Consider the following 6,000-nt stretch of genomic DNA (forward strand, 5'->3'; position numbering starts at 1 on the left):
TTTAGTTTTTCTTTTTACCCAACAAACATAGTTTAATACTGATAAACACAGGGTAATACTTTGTTACTGATAAATCTTCTTTGAAGCTCCCTATGAAATAACAAGAGAGAAAATACAGTCAAGTTCAACAGTAAGATGAATACACTCACATAAAGGATTATTAGGAGCACCACACTTATACTGTGTTTGACCCCCTTTGGCCTTCAGAACTGCCTTAATTATACGTGGCATTGATTCAACAAGGTGCTGAAAGCATTCTTTAGAAATGTTGGCCCATATTGATAGGATAGCATCTTGCAGTTGATGGAGATTTGTGAGATGCACATCCAGGGCACGAATCTCCCGTTCCAACACATCCCAAAGATGCTCTATTGGGTTGAGATCTGGGGACTGTGGGGGCCATTTTAGTCCAGTGAACTCATTGTCATGTTCAAGAAACAATTTGAAATGATTTGAGCTTTGTGACATGGGGCATTATCCTGCTGGAAGTAGCCATCAGAGGATGGGTACATGGTGGTCATAAAGGGATGGACATGGTCAGAAACAATGCTCAGGTAGGCCGTGGCATTTAAACGATGCCCAATTGGCACTAAGGGGCCTAAAGTGTGCCAAGAAAACATCCCCCACACCATTACACCACCTCCACCAGCCTGGTAAGGTAAGAATCACGTTAATGACTCTTAATGGCAGACATTAATGTTTGTGTACTATTCTGAAATAGCATTTCCACTGCAGCTGAACTTCAATCTTTGTCTACCTCAGCTCTGCTCACTTGCTCCACTGAGCCACTAACTGCTGCTGAGATGTCCCCAAGCTCTGCCTCTTCCCCGTGTGAATCTCTCTGTTGCTGGAGAGTCTGTCAATCCCCCGCCCCTGGATCCTTCAGGCTGGCCTGCCCTGTCTGATAAAGAGAAGTTTTTTCTGTCGCTCACCACATAATTTGACTGAACTTGAGCAATTCTGCAAGAAAGAATGGGCAAATATTCCCCAATTTAGGTGCACAAAGCTAGTAAAGGCATATCCAAAAAGTTTAATGGTTATAAGTAAAGGAAAACCCTGTTATTCTAGTTTTTCCATTTTTAATAATCCTCCAGAATGTTTTGAAATGTTATTTTCACTTTCATGATGAGGGTTATAATGTGTACATACAGCTCAACAAAGTTAGACTTATTTTATTTTCCAGGGTGTAATGTGACAAAAGGTGAAGATTTTCACAGGGTATGAAGACTTTCTATAGGCACTGTAGTCGCCAGAGGACCTTATCAGGCCGAGAGGGATTTCATTTCCCCTAAAAGAGAGGACGAAGTTGCCATCATCCTTATTTTTAATATTTTTTTTCAGTCATGGAGAACGCTGTAGAAGTCATTAAATACCAGGCCCTACAAGTGAGAGAAGCCCTACAGGAGGTGAAAGAAATGTCAGCAGATCCTGAATTAATATCGAGGCTCAACCTTTAGCAGAGGAGATTGGATCAGTTCATTTTTCCTCTCAGTTGTCTGGTATATCATCTTTAACAGAACTGAAGATATCAGCTGATGTAGTCTGTTTCTGTGCAGATGGATATGGAGGTGGACCGCTCGGCAAAACAGAAACTTTCTTGACTGACTACTGAGGTAATGGCTTCAGCTCAAGCTTTATCAAGAGAGATGTGTGAAGAAATGAATGTGGATGCTGTTCTCAAAGAGAAGAGGCTGTGATCAACACATAGACAGTTCTCATGTGAATGTCCAGATGAGCCATCGGTGATGCACTTAAGAGGATGGAGACGACATGTTTTAATGGCCATTGTGTCACTGGAGGAGAGGTTCACACTGAGAGAGGTCAAGGAGAAGTTTGGTGTACTGGTCAAAACTGGGCTTTACAGTCATTCATGAAATGAACTGAAATTAACAATTTGTCCCCAAAGTGGCTTTCCTGTAGCTCAAACAGTAGAGCATGGCGCTAGCAACAAAAAGTCATGGGTTCGATTCCCAGGGAAAGCAAGAACTGACAAAATTTTAAATGTGTACCTTGAATGCAATGTAAGTCGCTTTGGATAAAAGTGTCTGCCAAAAGCATAAATGTAAATTTCCCATTTTTTGCACAAACATGTGAATAACCTCACAGCTTTTCTCTGAAGTGTGCTGGGATGTTTCATGGAATAGAGGTTTTGCTTTTTGTTTATTGATTTGTAGTTTAATTCTTGTGTGATTATTTTCCCCCAGATTTATTTATTATTAATTTCACCATTTATTTGCTTCATATTTATGTTTACATTGATTAACACTGTCCATGTTATATTATAGTAAATTGCAGATCATATGAAAGATGAGCATTTTCAGTCATTTTTGTCCGGGTTGGGGCTGCTATCTAAAATCTCTCCTGAGCCGGCCCTGCATTTGAATGGCACACTGGTAATACTTAATGAACAATAAACTGGATTAATGTATTTTAGCATAAAACAATCTTATATATCACATTTATCTTTAAAGTCTTTATAAACTTTGCTCAACACTGTCATTGTGTTGTGTGTGATGGTCCATCAGCAGCTGCAGTATCTCTCAGCTGTATCAGTGCAGTCACTGTGACGTCTGACTGACACAGGTTTTTGTACGACTCTTTATCACTGTGTGAACACTGGACCACTGTGATAACTCTGACAGTAATAATCTCCTGTATCTTCAGTCTGGACTCCACTGATGCTCAGAGTGAAATCAGTTCTGGTTCCACTGCCACTGAATCTAGATGGAGTGTTTGAAACTCTTTGGTTTGCAGATTGAATCAAGAGTTTAGGAGCTTCTCCAGGTTTCTGTGAGTACCAGGACATACAAGTATATGAACCTGTACAGGCATTGCTCACTACTGTGTTTGTTTTGCAGTTTATAGTCACTGATTCTCCAATCTGAACCATTTTAACAGAAGGAGTCTGAGTCACAGTCACCTGTCCACTGAAACCTGTTAGAAATACAGAGAGTTAGAAAAAGCAGGATTGATGTGAAACATTCACTGTTGATGATATTATAGTTTTGTAATGTGAAATTGTATTGAAACATTTACCTTGAATAAAGAGTGAAATGGTCCAGATGAAGATGTTGATGGTGTTCATTGTTGTTCTTGTGTCTTGTGTGATGATGAAGATTGTGTTCTGTTCTGCTCTCAGTCATGAAGTGTTAAACTCACAGCACTATAAACACTCTCAGACTGAAGCATGTGCTGACAATGCAAAGAAGTGGGCAGGATTTACAACAGCTTGTGCTCAGAACAAACTCACACACAATAGAGTTACACAATGATCATTACATTCTGACTCATGTTATTTTTCTGACTCATGTAGGTTTTTTACCCGAAGACCCTCCCTCTCCGAATAAATACTGCAAGGCCAACCGACCCCCGCCAATGTTATTTAAAAAAAATAATAATAATCATATATCAACATTCAGTGTTCTTTTTTGCAAACATAATTATTCTGAATGTGTGGAAACTTAGCCATCGGAAGTCGATGTTGATCTGAAGTAATGTAACCTTCATTAGAATCGTCATCCAAACAAAACTTTATTCAGTGATCTGAGAGCGCACATACACGGTTTGCGCATCAATTATAACGGACACGCGTGATGCCTAATGTATGCCACTGCAATCGTCTTTACCTTCATTACAACCGTCATCCATCAAAACCTGTTAGCGACACTGGTTTGCTTTACCCATCTGAAATGTGTAGTTTTGCGTATCCTGTGTTCATGAAGCGCTTGAGTGTTTTGAGTCGCCGTTCAGTCTGTATTTCACACAGCGCGATTAGAAGTTTTGCAAAGTGTTTGTGCTGCCTTTCGGTCTTGTTTTCTGTGTCTCTAGTTCCTGTCCTGCAAGTAGAGCTTCCCTGGCAGCTTGCTCTCCTTGCCTAGCTGCAAGCTTGGTGAGTTTCCTGATAAGACCTGACTGCATTGCCCTAGGATTCCTGCCTGGACATTGCTGGTATCCTCTGATCTCATGCTGCTATGTCAGAACTGCTCTCCAGTCTACCACCTTCTGGAGTTGGTTATTGTGGCTGCTCTTCCTACCTGTATTGTGCTCCTAACCTGCCTACTGTTTGGACTGTTTGGACTTCTTCACCATTTCTTGTCTTGTCAGCTGTTTGTCAATAAACCCCTGATCACTCATTCCTGCATTTGAGTCCTCTCTCATAAAACTGTGACAGGTTAAACATGAGATACATCTATCTGACGATCTTTGGTCTCATGAATCTATAATTTGTTCTCTGGCAAATTGTTTTGGCTGAGGTCAAAGTGAAGTGGCGTTGAGGTCAAATGAGGAAAACTGTCCTTGAAAACAACGCTGGTGTCCAGCCGCCACTGCAGAACTTTCTCAAAGGACAGAGTATTTTGAGTCTCTTTCACACTGATAAGAAATAAAGTGAGTAGGTCGCGCCTGTATGATTGTCGACTTTTAGGAGTTAATGTTAATACATTTATTATCTTGTTTCAAGTCTATCTAATCTGTTCATTTCATGTCATAATTTATGTAATTTAATATTGTCTATTTTGTACACTTCCATGTATTTTTCATTCATTTTTCATAGTGTGAACTTTCATCCTGGGTCTCAGAACTGTACTAACAACTTTGTAAACAGTAAATAATAACATAGCCCGATAACAACAAAATGAGCTGGTATGGCTGCATTGATAACATGAGGCTAACGGTTTTCCTGCTGCTCGCTTATGTACTGAGCTCACCGACTGTGGACGCTCTTATCTGGATCAATAGCATCTTCCTGGATTATTCCTATTACCGGTGGCTTAACATCAATCCTGGCTTCATCTGACTTTTTTGACTGTTCTACTAAGACCCTGCACGAATACGAACTTCTCAGTTGAACAGAAATACGGCAGTTCCAGTCCATCTCCTGTGAGCGTGATCATGGAATCAGCAATGCCCGCCCAACAAGATCAGCAGGCTTTTGGATTATTCTACTCCTGTTCCTATCAGGTAACATCCATCCCAACCCAGGCCCAGAATTGATTGACCTTTTGAGCCCTAACGATTTGAAAGATAGCAGTGGTTTGCGTTTTATTCATGTGAACATGCGCATTAATAAAATCGATGCTATTCGTCTGTGGGCTAAACTGACAGAAAGTGACCTAATTGTATTGTCAGAGACGTGGCTCAAACCATCAATCACGAGCAATATGATTCACATCGAAGGGTATAATCTCTTTAGGACGGATCGTGTGGGTCAAATTATCAAATTAAATCTCCTCAATGACACTTCTCTGACTGAAGTAGGAGGAGCCAGGAGACAAGACGAGGGAACACTCAGGAGACTAGGAGATACGAGGGAGCAGGTAGGTATAATGCAGGTGAGTCTGTAGAAGCAAGCAGTAGCGTGAGCATGCGCAAACGAGACCGGACAGTGATTGAGGGAATGCTTGGGGCTTAAGTGCAGGCAGTGATGATGACGTGCAGGTGCGTGTGATCAGTACTCAGGTGTAGGTGCACGTTGTGTCTGGGAGAGGGTGGAGCCTGGCGTGCTTGTGACAGTGGTAGGATGCTACCGCCCACCTTCGGCTGCAGCTGGAGCAACTGCCCTGCTGTCTGACTTGTTGCATAAACTGCCCAACGAGTATATTGTCCTAGGAGACCTGAACTGGGACTGGCTATGTATGAGACCTATGGGATGCGTTACATTTGACGCAACTTGTACACTCACCTACACGCCTAAATCCAAAACGAATGGACAAATCTACATTAATTAATGTGATTCTGACTAATGCTCCACATAAGTACTCGGCTCCTGGAGTTTTCTGTAATGATGTCAGTGATCTCTGTATGGTTGTGTTAAAAATTGCATAGGTTTTAGTAGCACTGTGCTAAATTGGTAGAACTCATAGTGTGGCATTAGATAACTGCACCTCATCCTTGATTGAAGTAAAAATGGGTGTCCCTCAAGGATCAGTTTGGGTCCTTTTTTATTTTCTATTTATATAAATAATTTAGGTGTTAATCTGAATCAAACAAAGCTCATTTTTA

At 41.1% G+C, this 6,000-nt stretch overlaps 1 gene segment (V, D, J or C); it reads right to left on the reverse strand.

The window, feature by feature from the left end:
- The window catches only part of LOC307121560 (immunoglobulin kappa variable 4-1-like), a 242,516-nt gene extending 239,381 nt beyond the window's left edge, over positions 1-3,135 (reverse strand). Inside the window, exons 1-2 of the V gene segment in view lie at positions 3,037-3,135; positions 2,623-2,934 (exon numbers count right to left, since the gene is read on the reverse strand).
- Between the last annotated feature and the right edge of the window lie 2,865 nt (positions 3,136-6,000).

The sequence above is a fragment of the Gobio gobio genome (genome assembly GCF_949357685.1).
Source record: "Gobio gobio genome assembly, chromosome: 25".
In the NCBI taxonomy this organism is placed as follows: Eukaryota; Metazoa; Chordata; class Actinopteri; order Cypriniformes; family Gobionidae; genus Gobio; species Gobio gobio.